This window comes from Peromyscus californicus, unplaced genomic scaffold (genome assembly GCF_007827085.1).
Source record: "Peromyscus californicus insignis strain IS unplaced genomic scaffold, ASM782708v3 Scaffold_15__1_contigs__length_86483966, whole genome shotgun sequence".
Lineage (NCBI taxonomy): Eukaryota > Metazoa > Chordata > Mammalia > Rodentia > Cricetidae > Peromyscus > Peromyscus californicus.
In genome coordinates, this window is record NW_026294447.1 from 38,083,111 (window position 1) to 38,102,402 (window position 19,292).

At 45.7% G+C, this 19,292-nt stretch overlaps 1 protein-coding gene across 26 annotated transcripts in view; it reads left to right on the plus strand.

Annotated features, from left to right (window-relative positions):
• The first annotated feature begins 9,425 nt into the window (after nt 1–9,425).
• The window catches only part of Nrxn3 (neurexin 3), a 1,637,399-nt gene continuing 1,627,532 nt past the window's right edge, over nt 9,426–19,292 (plus strand). For 21 of the 26 annotated variants that reach the window (XM_052738656.1, XM_052738661.1, XM_052738645.1 and 18 more), the window contains exon 1: nt 9,426–9,732. The gene's annotated coding sequence lies outside the window, so the exon portion shown is untranslated. Of the gene's footprint in view, nt 9,733–11,303; nt 11,518–11,684; nt 11,708–12,222; nt 12,325–12,401; nt 12,424–13,273; nt 13,378–19,292 lie in introns of those variants that run through there. The other 5 variants (XM_052738648.1, XM_052738647.1, XM_052738646.1 and 2 more) reach the window with 5 other exon arrangements.

Consider the following 19,292-nt stretch of genomic DNA (forward strand, 5'->3'; position numbering starts at 1 on the left):
GGAAATGTTTGGCACACACACTGTGGACTGCAGAGGGGAAGACAGAATGAATGAAGATTGTGGGAAGGGAAAGGCACAAGTTACAGGGAGAGTGGTTTAAGAAGTGGGCTCGGAAGCAGAGCAAAGAGCTGGGGGCGGCTGAGTGGTATCAGGAAAGCAGATGGTGATCCCTGGGAAGGAGGTGCAGATGGCAGTGGTGGAGAGGAGGCAGCGTGGGGTGAAGAACAGCCCCAGCTTGGCCACTCCAGGAGGAGAGATACTGGAACACAAAACTCCCCACGCTGGGTGCGCTCTCTGACTCATCTAGCCCCCAGTGTGGCATCTGACAAGGGTACAGGAGAGAAGGTTATGGGAACCTGAGGGGTTAGACACAAACCTCAAACGTTCAAGGATTCCTGGGGAGGAAAGAAAACACCCAAACCATGCTATATTCAAAGCCAGTCTTGCACATGCTGCTTCTCTTGCCTGTCTGATCTTGCAAGCCATTTGCTTAGTTGTAGACAGGATTTATTTCAATGAGTGAAGCTTTTCATAATGGTTCATACTTCTAATCCTAGTACTTATACAGTTAAGACAGGAGAATGATATGTGCCAAGTCAACCTGAGCTATAGAGTGAGGTCCTGCCTCACCCCTCCCAATAAAATAATAAAATTAAATGAAATATAAGAGTAATAGAGGAATGGGGAGATAGGTCTGCCAGTAAAGCCATTGCCATGCCTGGATAAGGATCTGAGTTTGAGCCTTAGAACCTATGTGGAAAAGCCAGGTGTGGTAGTTTAGTACACACTTGTAATCCTAGCCCTCAGTGGTGGAGACAGGCTGGCTCATTGACCTATCTGGCTATCTTACTTGATGAACTCCAGGCTAATGGGAGACCCTGTCTCAAAAACAAAGCAGATAAATCCTGAGAAATGACACTAGAGATTGTTCTCAGGCAAGCACCCCTGCCCCATGTGTACACACATGAACAAGTAACCACATACCAAAGGCATAGAAGGGTGGATTAGACAATATTAAAAAAAAACTTTAAGCAACAGGACTCTGTAGTTCTCAGACATACTTGAAGTTTTAGGTTGTAGCAGAGAGGTAGACTTACAAGCCTACTGTTACAAGAGTCATGTGTGAATGAGCAGTGGCTCATTTCCTTGGCATGGTGCTGAAGGTAGATTTTAGGCAAGTGCTACCTGAAGTATTGGGGGAAGGACTATTTGGACTTAGCATAAAGGTCTCCTAACAGTGAAGCTATTCAGATGAGTTGGTTTGCTTTTTAAAGGAGTTTCCTGTGGCAGAAACTGACCAACCAGAGTTTGAATGGTAACATTTTGGAGTTGTTATAAAAGGGATCCCATCTCCATTCTTTAAGAAAGATGCTTCAAGGGCTAGAGAGATAGCTCAGTGGTTAAGAGCACTGACTGGTCTTCCAGGGGAACAAGGTTCAATTCCCAGTGCCCATATGGTGGCTCAGAACCACTTATAATTCCAGTTCCAGAAGATTTGATGCCCTCTTCTGGCTTCCTGGGGCATCAGGCATGTATGTGGTACAAAGACATACATATAGGCAAGATACTCTTTCTCATAAAATATATAAATAAATAAATATTAAAAATATAAGCATAGTTTTTGGCAGACTCCTTGAGCATATGATTAAGTGATAAACAGTAATGAAACCCAACATGCACTTCTTACGTAAAACATATCTCATGAGCTTTTTTTTAAATGTAAATAGATATCTAGTGAGGGGTGAGCTGAAGTAAAATATTTTATAACACACTTGACTCAGCAATGTTAAACAGGTATCTTCCCTGTAGAACATCTAAGAGACATATTTGTGCAACTCACTTTTTTTTTTTTTGCCAACTTGACACAAGCTATAGTCATTTGAGAAGAAGAACCTCAACTAGAAAATGCCTCCATCAGTTTGGCCTGTTGGCAAGTCTTTGGGGGCATTTTCTTGATTAATGATTAATGTGGGAAAGCCTAGCCCATTGTGGGTGGTGCTATGCATCTGCAGGTAGGCCTGGGTCATATAAACAAACAACCAAGCTGAGCAAGCCATGGGGAGCAATCCAGTAAGCAGCATTGCACCATAGCTTCTGTTTCAGTTTCTGCCTCCAGGTTCCTGCCTTGAGTTCCTGTCCTGACTTCTCTCAATGATGGACTGTGATCAAGAGTTTAAGGTGAAATAAGTTCTTTCCTCCCTAAATTGATTTTGGCCAGTGTTTTATCCCAGCAATAGAAAGCCAACTAGGACAATATTATACCTTAATTTTAATATTAAACTTCATAATATGAATTTCCTAAATACATGGACAAGCAAAACCTCCGACAGGAGTCTGGTCTGGTAAACAGAGTTTGAGAAACACTGCTTTTTTTTTTTTTTTTTTTTTGGTTTTTCGAGACAGGGTTTCTCTGTGTAGCTTTGCGCCTCTCCTGGAACTCACTTGGTAGTCCAGGCTGGCCTCGAACTCACAGAGATCCGCCTGGCTCTGCCTCCCGAGTGCTGGGATTAAAGGCGTGCGCCACCACCGCCCGGCGAGAAACACTGCTTTGATCAACAGTTTTAGGCTATGATTTCTGTTGTTGCTATAAACGCCATGACCAATAGCAACTTTGGTAGGAAGGAATTTATTCCAGCTTACACTTTCAAGTCACAGTCTATCCTTCAGGGAAGTCAGGGCAGGAACTCAAGGGGAACTGGAGGCAGAGCCATGGAGGACTGCTGCTTGCTGGCTCGCTCTCTCTGGCTTGCTCAAGTAGCTTTTTTATACAGCTCAGACTTATCTGCCTAGGGAATAGTTCTGCCAACTATGGGCAGGCTCTCTCATACTAATCATCCATCAAGACAGTCTCTTACAGACATGTTCATAGGCCAATATTATCTGGATGATTTCTTAACCTAGGTTTCCTCTTCCCAGGTGACTCTAGTTTGTGTCAATTTGACAATAAAACCTAACCAGCAAAAGGTCAAGTGAGAAAAAAAAAACACATTACAATTTCCCTATTATCCTTGTCTAGGGCTCATGGAGCCTCATTTTGGTCCAAAGCCATAGGAGGAAGTGAGACTCTGGATGACACCATTAAACATGACTCAGCTGCCATGTCTCCTTTGTGCCTTAGTTTTATCATATGTCAAATGGGAAGAAATAGTTCAGTCCAACTCAGGGAAGAGTTGTGATGGACTTTGCTTGACTTTAAAAAACAATTTATTTATATTTTTAGTTAATTATGTGTATGTATCTCCTTGTAAGTATATGCAATTATGAATGTGGGTGCCCTTAAAGTCCAGAAGAAGGTGCTAGATCTACTGGAGCTGGAGTTATAGGCAGTTGTGAGCCACCTAATGGGAGTGTTGGGAATTGAACTTGGGTCCTCTGTAAAAGCAGTGAGTGCTCTTGACCACTGAGCCATCTCTCCAGACCCTCAAGTTTGAGTTTGAATCCCATGGTCATCTTGCTGGCTTGCAGATTCTGATTCAGTGACTCCCTGGGGTGGGAGCTGATATCCTATACCACAAACATACACTAGGCCACGGTGGGGTTGCAGTGACCACCTTTGAGTTTTATGGGATAAGGCAGCCACACTCTGTGGCCCTTGTCAGGAGCATCTGATGGCAATGAACTTTCTGGTGGTGTTCACGCTTTTCCCTGGAGAGCCCATCTGTGATTTCTAAAGGTATTATTCATGTGGGGGAATCCAAACCATCATCCCTCCTGTGTTCCTGTGGTGAGGTTTGTTGTGGGTCCTCTCTGAAGGGAATCCCTCTTTCTTTTCCACTCCCCCACCCCCACTGCCTATGATAAGGCTCCCTAGCTAGTTAAGCTATTTTTTGAGTTTGAGTTAAAACCATTTCAGACATATTTTTAACTACGTCCTGTTCAAAAAGCTGTTAGCATTTGGCAATCATTCCATCTTGAGCTTGAATCCTGAGGAGGATTTTTTAAACCCACAACCAAGCAAAGTATATTATTTAAAAATAGTTTTAGTGTGTGGGCCAGGAGCATGAGGATGCAGTTAGGGTGTGCTGTGGACTCTGAAAAGACCCTTGCCTTCTCGGCCTGTACCTCTGTTGGGTGTGGTGCTGTGTACATGGGAGGGGATGGTTTGGGTCCTCTCCAGCAGAGGGAGAGAGAGAGGTGCCATCTGGATAAAGAATGAATGACATTAGTATTGGTTCTGGTTGAACTCTACCAGGAGGGTTGTCAAGGATGACAGCAGAGGTCACATTTTTCTTGTCCATGATCCTGCAATGTTCCCAAAGCAGTAAGTTACTATCACCATTATAAGGAAGCATTGTGAAGGGGATTCTGGGAGCCATCACCATGGGAAAGTGAGTTGTATTTAACAAGTACTTATAGAAGCCTTCCCATTATGGCATTAACTGAGTACTTTATGGATATTAGTTTATTCAATCCCCAAAGCTACCCTCTGTGGTCAGTGTTATCATTATTGCTCCTTGCATAGAAGGTCTTGTAGCTGCTTTGTGGTAGTGGCCAATCCTATCCTTCAGAGTCTGGCACGGGTAAGCATCTCCTTTGCCACGATGCTTGGGTGTTTATTCTGAGATATAGGGACTGATTTCTTAGCATTCAGTCCAGGAGGGGCTATTCCACCCTAACCTCTTCTTTGCTCTGTAAGGAGGAATGAAGTTTAAGACAGACAAGAATTCACACAATTGACTGGAGAAAATGATGACACTTTGAAAGAAATAATCAGTACGAATGGGTAAATCTCTGTCACTCAAACATTCAAGCCCATTAAACACTTTGAATATTCCCGAACCATGTTACGGTTTGATCCCCAAGCAGGAAATTTTAGAATTGCTTTGGAAATTATTTGAGTGGGAGGAAATAGTTTCCTCCTCAATTTTTTTTTCCTTGTAAAGTTTCTTTTTGGTTAGGTTTTCTGTCACCATCAGCCTAGACAAGTTGCCTGCCTTGGGGTGCTGGAGGAGAAGGACGTAGCTGCAGAGTGAGCCTTCTGCTTCCTACCTGCATTTCCCCTAGGCTGGAGTCCATAGTCCTTTGCTGATGGTTCCTTTTCTCTGGCAAAAGGCTGATGAATTCAGGGAGATGACTGGGAGGCTTGTACTGGCTGCAAGCCCCTGAGACTCCTTTGTTCCATGGGATAAGCAGGATTCTTGGAGTTAGAAACAGTCCCTGGGGTCTGACCTCCTTGCAGCCTGAATGTTCAGGCTCCCCCTGGGCTGGTGCCCGCACAGAGACAAATCTTGCATTAACCTGCTCTCTCTCCTTCCTTCCTCTGCCAGACATGGTTGTCCAGATTAGGTCCTGCCTTTCAGAATTTTGGAAGCCCCTGCTGTTGTCTCCCTGTGACTCCTTGCTGTCTCTGTGTCCTGTGATTGTTGGTTTGTTTGTTTGTCTGTTTTTAGTGCAAGTCCCCTTCTTGAAAAATTCTAGGTCCCGCTATGGCACTGTCATGCACAATAAATGTTTAATAAAGATAATTAATAAGAAGCCATTTATTAATAACACGGGAGTCATCATAACATAGGGGGCAGAAAGGCCAACCAACCTCAGCAGGCCAGCAATGCAGCACAGCCCTTGGGAGACAAGGGCAAGGCGAACACAAGGAATGTTTGCAAGGGACCTTGGGCAAAGTGCTTTGGGCTAATAGCCTTGGGGGATATGTTTGAAATCTTCTCAGGAATAGGGCATATGGGCATGTTTGTGACTTAAAAAACAACATAGCAGAGGAAGTTGGGGAACCAGAGAACTTGGCTTCACTAAAGAGCTATCTAAGGCCAATTCTAGTGGTTTGATCTTGGTATAAGAAGCCTTTGGGAGTTGTAGGTTTGTTTGGAGTAGAGACATGTGAAAACAGAAAGTAGGCATCCATTTAGCCAGGAGATACAGCTCAGTTGGTAGGGTGCTTGTTTAATATGCATGAAGCCCTGGGTTCAATTCCTAGCTATGTATAAATGGAACATGGGGTTGCGTATCTGTAATCCTAAAAGTAAAAGGTAGGGGTGGAGGCAGGAGAATCAAAAAGTTTCAGGTTTTCTTAGGAATTTGGGGCTAGCTTGGGCTACACCAGGTCATGTCTCACACAAACAAGCAAACAACAAAACAAAGCTCCGAACAAAATAAAACAAAAACAGCAAACAGCACCCTCAAACCAAAACCAAATCAACAGTAAGAAGAAACACTCATTTAATAGGAGGGGAAAAATAAAGTCATTGATGATTGCAACCATATTCTGAAGATAATTGAAAAAAAAAGAACAAATCAGTAATTGAAAGATAGAAACTTAAAAAAAAAGAGGGTCTGGGGAGATGTCTCATTGGGTAACAGCACTTACTGCTAACCTCAGCTCGAGTCCCTCGAATCTACTTTAAACATTGAGTGTGGTTACATGAGCCTGCAGCTCCAGTGCTGTGTGGACTAGCATGTGTGGGAGATAGGAGATCTCTGGAGCTTCATGACTACCAACCTAGCTCCCAGTTCAGTGAGAGATGCTGTCCCAAGGGAATAAGACAGAAAGTGACAGGGCAGGACATCTGATGTCCTCCTTTGGCCTCCATGTAGGCACACACACACACACACACACACACACACACACACACACACACACACACGAACTGGTATAATAAGGCAAAAAAAAAATCTCCCAGTAAAAGCAACCTGACATTTGTAACTAAGCAGGAGTCATTAGGGAGGCAGGAAGAGATACCAAGTCTGTGTATCTTGGCTTCTGATTTTATGTGCACAGCCTTATTTATAAATGTGCATTGTATAAACTTCAGTAAAAGATACAATGAAACCAACTTGCAGGAGAGTTAAATAAGATGCCCAGTTAGTGTCTGCCACATGCTTACTTTAGTACTGGGCAGGTGGTAATAAGCCTAGAGGTCAGGCCTGGCAACTGCATAGTGCTGGTGGGGTCAATCCAGTTCCTTATATGTGTGGTCCAGTTCATCTGATTGGTTGCTGCTATCTTAAATTCTACTCTGACTCTAACAACTGAAATTCTTGATGATGGATACCTTTGGGCCATTTACAATTGTGAATGCTTAACCACAATGCTTCTCTCTCTCTCTCTCTCTCCTCTCTCTCTCTCTCTCTCTCTCTCTCTCTCTCTCTCATGTGAATGTGCATGTACATGTTCGTGTGTGTGTGTGTGTGTGTGTGTGTGTGTGTGTGTGTGTGTGTGTTAGAGGATGTATGTGTGCATTTGCATGTCTGTGTGAGTGTATATCACACATCCTCAGAGGCTAGAAGAGGGTGTGGAATGCTGAAGTTATAAAGCAGTTGTGAGCAGCCCCAACGTGAGTACCAGGAAGTGAACTCTGTCCTGGGTTCTCTGGAAGAGCAGGAAGCACTCTTACAGCTGAGTCATCTCTCCAGTGACACACACCTTGTTGATGGAGACCGAGTCTCTCATTGGGACCTGGAACTCATGATTTGGCCAGGCTGGTGTCTGGTGTGCCTCAGTGATAGTCCTGTCTCTACCTCCACAGTTCTAGGGTTATATGTCATGCCACCGCGTTTATCTTTTTACGCGGGTACTGGGGAACTCAAGTCCTCACGCTTGCCTGCCAATTATCTCTCCAAGCCTTCCCCTTAGGCTTTTGCCTTCCCATCCCTTGGGCCTCTTCCTCATGGGTTGCATCTTCTGAATTTTCCTGATGCATTCTGGGAACACATTAGGTACACGGACCTTGAGGAAGGCTTGCGAAGGTGGACACAGGTGTGAAACCAGGTAAGTTCAGGTCTAGAGTAAACAGAGATGAAAGCTGTATATGAAATTAATTCGCGAAGTCATATTTGTTTGTGTTCCTATGTATGCTGGATGAATGGGGTATTGAAGGGTTGGGGAAAAAGATATGCAAAAAAATGAGACTATGATCTGAAAGGCCAAACACACCTCAATATAGACTAGAAACTCTGGGCTTGTCTGTGACTATCTAGGCATGGCCCAAATGCAACTCGTTTACAGAGCTTGTCTTTCTATACCCATCTACAGATTAGAATTACTACTCACTTATTGACAGTGCCATCGAATCTTTTACATTATTCTTTATTACATTCCTTTACTTGGCATGAGCACACCTCTATCTTTGTCCAATGGGGACCTTGACCGCCCCATTTGGTGTCTTGTGAGCATGATGCTTGGGACACACAGCATTAAAGTTGGCTGGGGTGGGGGAATGCTAGGATGCTGGGAGAAAGTGCTTCGAAGAGCACAGGTATAGGAACTGCTATCCTGGGAAGGGAGGCATGCTAGCTCTGGTTCTAGATTTGGGTAGAGCTGATTTTAAATGTCTCATCAGCTACTTCTGCCCAGATGGCCTTGAGAAACATCCATAAAGCTCAAGATGGACCCCAGTTAGTATCAGACTCAGGGAACTGAAAAAGATGCTGGTCTCTGGCAAGGGTTTGACAGCTGTTAGTGGCCCTCTCTGCCATTGGTGTTGGCCAGAAGAACAGTGGTGTGCTAATATATCCTTGTAATGGGGAGGTAGGAGGAGAAAAGGACTTGGAGATGTTTTTCCTTGCTTTGGGCGCCAAGGTCTGATACCGCACAAAACCACCAACTGTCATCCCTTGTTCAGACTTGACTGGGGAGAGGGGGTGCCTACACACACAGAGGCTAGCCTGTCAAAGTTGGCCATGGATCTCTGAGGGATTTGGAGTTTGGTGGAGATGCCTGGACCCCGTGCTCTGGGTACAAATCAGAGTAGACACCTCCTTCTGACCCACTGAAGCCTGAGCCTTGCCTCTGTGTCCTTTAGCGTGCAGCTCCCTTGGGATCCACTTGGCCGTACTGTGGGGTCTGTTTTCCTTGGTAAAGGCCCCCTGAAAGGAAGGACAGCTTGTCACTTTCATTCCTATGTCCCCAGCTGCCTGCTCTTGTGTCTCATCTCCAGCCAGCAGTCAGAGGTGCCTGTTGAAGGAATGAATTCCTGTCCTAGTTACAGCCCTGACCTCCACCAGATGCTCAAATATTGCCCTGATTTTTGCAAGGGAAAGTGCCTATTCAGAGAAACTGAGGCACGCTTTAGGTTAGCATCCTCTCTGCCTCTTTAGTGGGCAGTGAACAAATGCACCCCCAGGCAGTGGGGGCAGTCCTTTAGTGTACAGGAGTGTGAGGATTTCTTTTTCTTTCTTCTTCTTAAAAAAAAAAAATCTTTATTTAGATTCTTGTTCCAGTTCTGGAGAGGAACTCTTCTCTCAGGCTGGGGTGAGGGGCAAATGATACTCCAGAGCCCACGTCTTACTCACAGAGGGCTGCAGAATGCCCCTTCCCCTCGGATGATATCTTCTCAGCTGTTTGCAAAACACCCAGCGAGGAGGTGAAGCCCAGAGCCAGGCAGCCTTGGCTGTCTCTTTAAAAGCTGGGGTCTGTGTGGGAGAGGGAGGGGCCAGCTCTGGAGTGCGTGAAATTCCTGGGCTCCTCCGGCAGTCTCAGGCTCAGAGCGCAGCCCTACACATCTCCTCTTGCATGCAACTCACTGAAGAGGGAGAGGCGGCTGTGCCCTCCCCTCACGCAGCCACCCGCAGCTCCAGCCACACAGGACCTGCTATTCTACCTCCAGCATCCTCCCTTCTTCCCTGCCACTCCCTCCCAGAGAGAGAGAAAAAGAAAGAAAAAGGAAAAAAGGAGTCGGAAAGAGTCTGGAATTTGAATCTTTCCAAGGAGGAAACACCCTGCGAACTCAGTTGATTAAACACCAAACTGACAGATTTCCAACTCTTCGGTTCACCCCGGAGGTAAGATTCTGGGGGAAAAGGCAGGTAGGCAGGCAGGAGGCGAAATGAGTCCAGGTTTGGTCCATTCCGGGAAGAGGATGCACCTGAGAGGGCAGAAGTTTTCTGTTGAGAGCGACCAACCTAGATCTTTTTCTTTCTTTCTTATTTTTTCTTTTTCTTTCTTTCTTTTTTAAACGCCGGATTTGAGGATCTTTATTGACCACGGGAATGGCTTTTCAACGCCTCTTTTGCTTGAGCCTCTCCTGGAAGTTGGGTCTTTTTGCTCCAGACGTTAGGAAAGTCAGAAAATGTTTTAGATTTATTATATTCTTCCTCTCTCTCTCTCTCTCTCTCTCTCTCTCTCTCTCTCTCTCTCTCTCTCTCTCTCTCTCTCACTTACTTTTTTTAAAAGGCTTTCTCCTGTTTGATTGGATTACTAATCCAAAATGATGTGAGTCTATCACTTCGTTTTATGTTGATACTTTTTTTTTTTTTTTTTTTTGACATTTTGAAGCTACTTTCTCTCTTTTCCCGGGAGAAGGGACTTTGAGAAACACAATAAGACAAAACAGGATGGAGACAGGGATTTCCCCTAGCTATTAAGGAAACGAGGTGTGTATGTGAGAGAGTGTATGTCTGTGTGTGTATACACACTCATATGTATGATTTTTTTTGGAGGGGGTGTGGAAAGGTCATTTTTGAGTAAGATTTTAGCTTGGACTCTAGTTATCTTGGGAAGGTGGCACACTCAAGATGTGAAAAAGGAGTGAGAGAGAGAGAGAGAGAGAGAGTGTGTGTGTGTGTGTGTGTGAAGGTGCATGAGTGTGTGTGTGTGTGTGTGTGTGTGTGTGTGTGTACTCTTTGGATCAGTTACAAGGGAAATCTTCCTCCTCTGCCTTCCATTTGTTTATATTAATGATTTAGTAGCAAGCTTGTCTGAAAACTTCCACTCTGTGTAAGCACTGTGGGTTTTGCAAGCTCTCAGTGACCTTAAAGCCTCTTTCGATGTATTTTTTTTCAAAGCTTTGTTTTGGATCCAGAGTTTCGGCTCTTTCCCTTTCTCTTTTTTAACCACAAAACTTAACTGCTCTAGAAACATTACACTGATGACAATGAAAAGAAAAATCTGTCTCCCCAGCTACCATTCCTTCCTAAGCTAGTGATGTAATACCAACCTATGGGCTCTGCTGCCTTGCAGGTGACTTACCCTGTGAGCACTTGTTAAAAAAAATTAATTGCTCCCTTTCTCTATTAGATGTGTCCCTCTTTTGATTTGGCTCAAAAAATAAAACCATTATGTGATGACAAAATTTTATGTATATATATATATTTATTTTATTTTTTTTTTGTGAACCATTATTGGGTTTAGGTAGAGTAGGTTTTCTCTTCCTTGATCTTTATTTTGTATTATTATTATTGTTATTATTATTATTAATATTTTAATGCAAAGGTCAGAGATCGTGGAGGGCTAGTCTAGGATGGAGTGATCTCAGTTGGACTGCGTAAGAGTAGATAGAATAGGAACTGCCTTCTCCCCGCTTCTTCCGGCTATTCCCGCTTTGGGGAGAGAATGTTTCTTTTGCCACCCTGATGCACCCCAACATTCTGAATGATTTTTTTTCTGCCCTGGGTCTAGAGGATGGCCCCAAGAGAGAGGGGGCCACTCCTTGTCACACCTGGAGGATGGTGTAGTTTTGGGGGTCAGATGACCGTATGCCTTTGTGATGAAGGGTCTGAAGGAAATTTGAACTGCCAGCACTCTGGGCGACTTGGTTGCTGGGATAGTCTATCTGGGGGCACCTGGAGGTTAGTCATTGGAGCCCGAAGAACTGTCCCTTTCTTCATGTGCTGTTCTGGGTAGAACCTTCCTTCATCGTTCAAGGGCTTCAGCGTCGCCTTTCAAGTTACAATGGTCCCGCTGGCTATGACGGGCAAGTTTACCTAAGGGCTGCTGGTTATGTGTCGAGAGGATGGTGGGAGAGACTAGGCAAAGCTGGTATTTTTCTTTCTTAATCTTCAGGCTTAATCTGCCTAAGTCATATCGGGGTAAACGATATTTCAGACGGGTGCTGGTTGTGCAGACGTATTCCTATTGTTTGATTTTTGTTGTTATTGGGGAATGGAGTAAGGGCTCTTGGCCCATTTTCTGCAGCCCAGGGTTCACCCTGTAAGCCAATCTTCCTTTTGGGAGAAGGGGGAAAAGGCTGGATGCTGGAAGTTCGCTATTAAAGTGAGCAACAGGGCTGGGTTAGAAAAATTTTTTTCTAACAACTGGACTGTGCAAATGCCCTTTTCTGGAGCTTTCTGGCCCTTTCTAATGAAATAATAATTTTTGAAAATCGCTTCTTAAGAAGCGAGACCAGGAATCAAAGGAATTCTAGATTTTGAGAGACTACTACGTCTTTGCTTCTCTGGTAGCTCCCTATTATTAATTACTGGGGGACTGACTGGGGTTCGGCCTCCGTTTTCGTTGCTTTCTATTTAATGCTGCGTTCCTGTGTTGATGGTGGCTGCTTATATAAGGGAGGGATGCATCGAGGTGGATTGATGCTTGGGGTTTTGAGATCGGCTACTGAGATTGGGTGGCGGTTGGTGTATTTGTCGATGTGCATGGTAGGAAGGTCTTTTCTTTTGGATGGTGGGGGACAAGGGAATGGTCGGAGAATGGTAGATGAGATGCTCCAGTGAATGGGGACGTGAGGGGACACGGAGGTGAGGTTGGAAGTCACCGATTTGCAGAATTTCTGTCCTGTATCCCCCCCCCTTTCTCTCGCTCCTTGAAAAAAAAATCCATTATCTCTAAAAACACATTATTCTTCAATTGGCCTTTTAGAGAAAAAGAGAGAGAGAGAGAGAAAGAGAGAGAGGGAGGGAGGGGAGGGGTTAATTTGGTGAGGGGGCTTGGTTGTAATTAGCCCACTGCTGCAAAACTGAGATACACAAATCCATCGGCACCAGCTTTGGGGGCTCTGAGAGGCAGCGGAGAGATGGGGTCGGGTTGTCAGCCTTGGATGAACACTGGAGGCGGCGGCGGGGTTGGTGTTGGGATATTGTGTGTGTTTGTGTCTCTGTGTGCGTGCAATTTTGTTCACCCCACCACCAATTTCCCCCTCCATCCTTCCACAGCCCTGCCATGGTCTTGCCTTCCATTTGCATGCTCTGTCCCCTCTACCCTCTACCCAACCCCCCTTCCCTTCAGCCCTTTTCGTCTCCATAAAAAAAAAATTCTGATTCTGATGACTATGCGGCTCTTTTTTTTTTTTTTTTTTTTTTTGTCTTTTTGCAACACAACAGTGGTGCGATGGCCTTTCCTACATGCCACACGGATGCAGCCTTCTGATAGGAGGGCTAAGTCGGCACATCCACACACGCAACGGCACACGCTTTTGCACACATATTCTCTCACACGCAGGCGACCGAGGACTTGATTGCGTTTGCTTGGTTTTGTTGCCTTCTCCTCTTGCCCCGCTTCCATATCCAGCCATGGCTCCTCTGCCCATCTTCATGCAGGGTACACAGTAATGCTACAGCCTCATCTTCTCCTTGCCATCGCTGCCGTTTTCCTTTTCCCTTTCGCCATTATTCTTTCCCAAACGCTGTGGTGTGTCGCAGTTCATGGGATTAGTATGTTGGAGAGTCTTTTGGGGGAGGAGACCTCAGGAGGAGGTGGGTAGATAACATTAATGATTTTTTTTTGGGGGGGCCAAATAAGCCCTCGGTGATAATGATCCAATTTAACCATCCATGAAATCTATGTTTGCGGCACACTGAAGGGAGGTTGCAGGGGAAAGCAGGGTCTGGACTGGATTACCTCTGGGGGAACTTGATGCCTGGAGAGCAGGCACAGCCCCCACCCCCATGCACATGGCTATGCGCTCTCATACACGCCAACACACACACACAACCCTGATCAGTGGACTGTGTCAAGCCAGAGGGCACTGCAGAATATCCCTGAGACTTGTTGTGGTTTGTTGGGAGGCTAGATCGATGTCTTTGTCCTACCTAGCTCTCCGATGTGTAGAACGATGCAAGGTCTTGAATTTCTCGGTGGCCTTTGTGTTGCCTTCTGCATGGGGGCTAGAGTGGTGTTTGTGTTTTTCCAGACAGTGGCGTGCCTCCGATTGGATGACATGGGCTTGTCAACCCTGTGCGTGTGTGGTTCAGATAGGAGGCTGCCTGACTTTTTTTTGTGCTGGGTGGCAGTGTGTATTGGATATGTGTCTACTGGGGAGGTGGGGTACCAAGGGAGAAGGAAGGTGAAATTGGGGGCATTTCGTAGGGGAGAGGGGTGATAGAGTTTTCAAGGAAGCATAAAAGAAGCGGGGAGGGAGTGAACTGCTTGCAACTCCAGCAGGAAGCCTCAAGTGAGATCCCCGGTCCACCAAGCAAAACTGTGGGCGGGTGAGCTCAAGGGTGATGGGTGGGTGGATGCAGACTGGAGGGGGAGAAGGGACAAGGTGGGTGCAATGAAGGGTTTTCCCTGCTACCTCCCTAGCTCTGGGCTGAGCTCAGAGAACGGCCTTGCTTTCCCAGTAGGTATCAGATACCTCTTGGGTGGTGAGGCCTTGTTGGAGGCTGCAGCCTGCGAGAGCTGAAACTGCCCTTGGCCATGAGATCAGCTAGAGGCCCTGTTCTCTCTGGTTTCTGAAGGCTTAAGCTGCTGGAGCTACCAGACGCCATTTCCCCCACCTTCTCCAGCTAGAGGTGTGTCACTTTATTAGCAATGATAAGTGAAATTGGAAAACATTAAAAAAAAAATTCCTTAAAGCAAAATGTGGATTGTCCCGTCTCTCTCGTGTTGTTCTCTCTTCCTGGAGCTGACCTTGAGGAGTTAGGGACAAAGAGTTATGTCATTGCTGGAGAAAGGGGAGAGTTGGGGAGTTGGATGCCTCGGAGGTGGATTGCTGTGGCAGACTCAGAAAAGAGCTTGCTCTCCAGAACTTGGCCTCTGTTTTCCTTGGATGACCTCTCAGGGGTAGATGGGAGAGTTGCAAAAGAGGCAAGCATCCCTTCCCCAGCTTGCCACCTGGAAATCTACGCCGCCGTCGCAGTTGTGGTCAGGCCTCGTGGCCCTCTGTATGCACCTTCCCGGGGAGAGCTGGTTGTGCTGCAGTTCTGGTACATGGACTAGCTGTGGCTTTTCTGCAGATGGAGCAAGTGCAGCTGTGTGTCTGGGCCAGCCACAGGTGGCTGCACTCGGCTTGGAGCAAGTGCTGTGGGACCAGCACTCAGTACCTTCCTGCAGGTCATGGCCCAAATGACACCTACTCAGAGAGGCCTTTTTTGACCCACTTTTGAAAATAGTCCCCTTTAATATTCTGGTGGCACTCCTGCCCATCACTCTGTCTTTGGTTTTAATGACTTAATCATTACTGAACACTGTCTTGTGTATTGATAGACTGTATTTAATTTCTGCCTATAGAATGCAAGCTCTGTGAGGTCAGGGACTTTATTTTTATCCATTGCAGTGTTCCCAGTACTGAGGACATTCCTTTGAACATAGCGGGTGGATGTTCAACAAATATATGCTGATTGGAGGAAAGAACCAAATAGATTCGGGGATGGATTAGTCTTTGCCCAGCATATTGTTTTCGGGGAAAGTTGAATGTTGCTCAGGATCGTCTGAGTTCTTCCTGCAAGTCGAGGTCTAATGGAGGAGTTGCCAAATAGGAACTTTCTGAGTTCAGTAGAAAGCTCTTTTCTCATGCTGGCTCAGAGTCACTATGCTCCCCCATGGTCCCTCACCACCCTCACCCTCATAGGAGTAGAAATGAGGTACTTATTATATACTACCTTCAGACCCAAGAATTTTTCTCTGTGTAGTATCTTATTTAATCCTCCAAATAATTCAAAGCATACTAATATTGCTTTGTTGATGGAGGAGACCCAGACATCACTCAACTAATTTGATAAAATGGGCAGATCAAGGGCTCAAATTCAAATCTGACTTATTTCAGAGCCTAATCTTGTTACCTTCATATTATGCTGTTAGAAGGAAAAGAGAAATAAGCCACCTTCCCTTTTTAGTTCCCTCAAATACAGAAGAGGAAAACAAGGCTCATGGATGAAATGGCTTATTGAAATCATCTGTAACACTGGTGTGGCCACAGCTAAAATCCAGGCTTCCTGGATGCTGTTGTGATGGCCCTTCACAACTGTCCATCAGCAATCCTTCATTAATCAGGGAGCGAGGTCTAGGTGAGACAGGACAGCAGGTGTGCCTTGTAGGAGAACAAGTAAAATGTCTGTAGAGCTAAAGAAATTCTGGATGATGTTTCAGGGTTCTAAGGCTACAAGGTTCCTGGCGAGTTCTATTCTCAGGTTGCTGTAGCCAGAGTGTGAATCAAGCCTATCCTTTGAAGGTGTTGAAAGAAGAGACTCGTGTGTGTGTGTGTGTGTGTGTGTGTGTGTGTGTGTGTGTGTGTGTGTGTGTGTGTGGTATGTGTATGTGTTGGAGAGTGTTCAGTGTTCTCAATGCACATGCCACCCTGCCCATCAGTGGTAGACCTAGATGTCATGGGGCACCATGATGTAAGAAGCCTATGTCTGCATCCTGACAGCTGGAACTGAGGTGCTGCTAGGCTTTCCCAGGCTGTTAGCTCTTGGTTCTTAAGGAGGGATGTATAGGCCTACACACAGCATGTTTCATTTCTGTTCTTAGAGATAGTTGAGAGACATACTGATGGTGTCAAGTGTGGTGTGTGTGTGTGTGTGTGTGTGTGTGAAGGTCTTTTACCAGTCTTCTCTGTTCCACCCCAGGGGTGGACTTGAATGACCCTACTTGGGGATTAAAGGTGGATGACATTGAATAGGGGTTAGAGATGAATGACCTGAATAGAAGTTAGAGATTCTAGCCGAGAGTGCATTTGTTTGTTTGGGGGGAGGCAGAGCAAAATGGAGCTTTATAACCAGGAAAGGGTTATCCTTGGCAGGAATCTTGAAGCATGACACCTAGTCATTTCTGTGTGACCTTGAGATGGTGTAAATGCATGCCCTGGTTTGTTGACAGTTCCTGTAGACTAGACTATGTCCTAGTCTAATTATTAAGTCACAACAGTGTCCTGGTTTGGGTGAGAAAATATATGCTCATCCTTCTTTGAGATGACATCACCTACTTTCTCTTAATGGGACAGAGGAAAGAAGGGGGCATACTAGAGACAGAAATCCAATTTTATCTCAAGAATATAGTCAAGAAGAGAGCCATTCTCTAGTGACACTTCCAATTGCCCCCACTTTATAAAGGATTAGGACCTAGATACTCTAACCAGTCCCACCACTACTGTGTCTTCTCCTACTATCCCAGGAAGTCTTACTGGGCTAATGATAACATTTCATTCCTGACTATGCACCAGGCATTATGCTTAATCCTTGACCCATGCTATCTCACTTAGTCTTCTGACCATACTGTAGGGGAGGAACAACTATCGTTGCTATCATAGCAAAAAAAGATGTTAGGTAACACACCCAAGGTCACTAGATAGGAATTGGCATGCCTGGCTTTGGCATGAAGCCTTTGGCCTTAACCACTATGCTGCAACCCATCTGTGGAGTTGATTCTGAGAGCTGTCCCACACTCTGGGATATACTTAAGAAGTTGGGGGTTGGTGTGAGGAGTTGGGATTAGAAAGTGGGGCTTCTAATTCAGGAGTGGCGCTGCTCCTAGATTCTTTTTAATGGCACTTTGGAAATCTGCCTCCCGTATCTCAGTGACCCTTTTTACTTCAAGTCCCCATCTGAGGAAGGAGTTATGTGGTTTGGAATGGCGGACAGATGATAGAGAACCTGAAATCCACCTCTGTTTTGCATTGTGATCCAAGGCCCTGCAGGGATGGTGCTGTCCATGGTCCTGGAAATAGAGCATGACCCTCACTGTGAGAATCTGCTGAAGAGACAATAGTTTAGCACCCTGTTCTTCTGTTGTTTCATTAGATGGACGGCATCCTCATTTGATGAGGAAGTTGGTAGTCGGAGAGACTAGCTAGCATATTTAGGATTGCCAACAAGAAATAGCAGGCCTTAGGTCCAAGCTCAGGTCTCACCCCAGAGACTTGACTTTGTACTCCCTATGGAGCCACAGAGAAGAGGGGCATCTTTACTGAGAACTAGAAGAGGACATATTCCTAAGGGAAATCTTTATATCAGTTCCCAATGTCTGGGCAAGGCCTTTAGGGCTGTCATCCTGGTCAGTCATTGCTGGTCTCCTTCCCCTCACCCCAGCTAGGGCAAGAGAACTGCTGCTGGCCTTAGGTTTGAATGAGTGTTGATTCAGTTTAGAGAAAAGGAGGAAATGGAATGCTGCATGGTGTCACAGAAGGGGTGCCCAGGAGTTCCCCCTTTCCCAAAGAGCATTGTACCCGGCAACAAGCTAATCCTCCTTCCCTCAGCCTTGTAGGGTAAGACAAGAAAGGACTAGAACCTGCTCCCCAGAGATGGGAAGACGGGAGCCGAGAGGGAAGAGACTGGGATTCCCCAGGCTGATGGACCCCGGGGAGAGAGAAAGAAGTTTTTCTTCGTTGAGAGGCAGGGACTAGGAGAAGTGCTTTTCTGTTGGAGGGGCCCCTCTGCAGCCCCCAAGCTGAGCTGCATTAGCTTCATTGCAGTCCCATTGAAGACTGTGTTTATTTTTCCAATAATGTGTTAATTAAACATCGATTTCCGGGTAGAGGAAAGGGAATTGGATTGCTGGAGCTAAATGGAGTGAGGCGGATTGGGAAGTGGTGAGAGGGGCCCCATGCTGGAGTCAGCATTCTTCAGGATCACCCGAAGAGGGCGGAGGGGTGCTGGGGCAGCCTTCTGGCTCCCAGTTTTGAAATGCTCTCTCTAGAAAGAACCTTCAAGGAGCATCTTTTCTACTTTGGTCATCAGCTTTCTATGGACCCTTGGTGCAAGGAGGAGGTACCATTCATTGTCTTCTACTTTTCTGAGCAGTTTTAGCTTATGGAGAGATGATGTGCCAGATTTTGCTCTCGGTACTCTGTAAGCGCATACTGGCTAAGCAAACATAGGGTAGGTAGTTTTTATAATTCCACTTGGGAGATGAGAAAACTCAGGCTCAGAGATATAAACACATTCAGGGTCAAAGACTTGGTAAGGAAAAGGAGTTATAGGGCCTAAGGAAATGGCTTAGTAACTTGCCATATCAGCATAAGAACTTGAGTTCTTATGTTGGACCCCCAGTACTGACTTAAGGATGCTCGGTGCTGTAGCATCTTTTATAATCCCAGGGCTGGGAAGCAGAGACAGGAAGATCTATGGAGCTCACTGGCCAACCAATCTAGTGAGTTGGTGAGCTCCAGATTCAGTGAGAGACCCTGCCTCAAAAAATAAGATGCAGGGTGGCTGAGGAGGACACCTGGCATCAACCTCTGGCTTCCAACTGCATGTGGACATACATGTACACACAACTGCACCCCACATACCCCCGTAAACACACCTATACCACATGTACATATACATCCGCTCAAACACACAGAAGCAAAGGGGTGTTAGAAGAATTAAAACTATCTGTGGTTGGCAGAATAGCCACCAAACTGTTTAAACCCCTTTAAAGGAAAAAAAGAGAAAGCATCCAATAGCAGCAA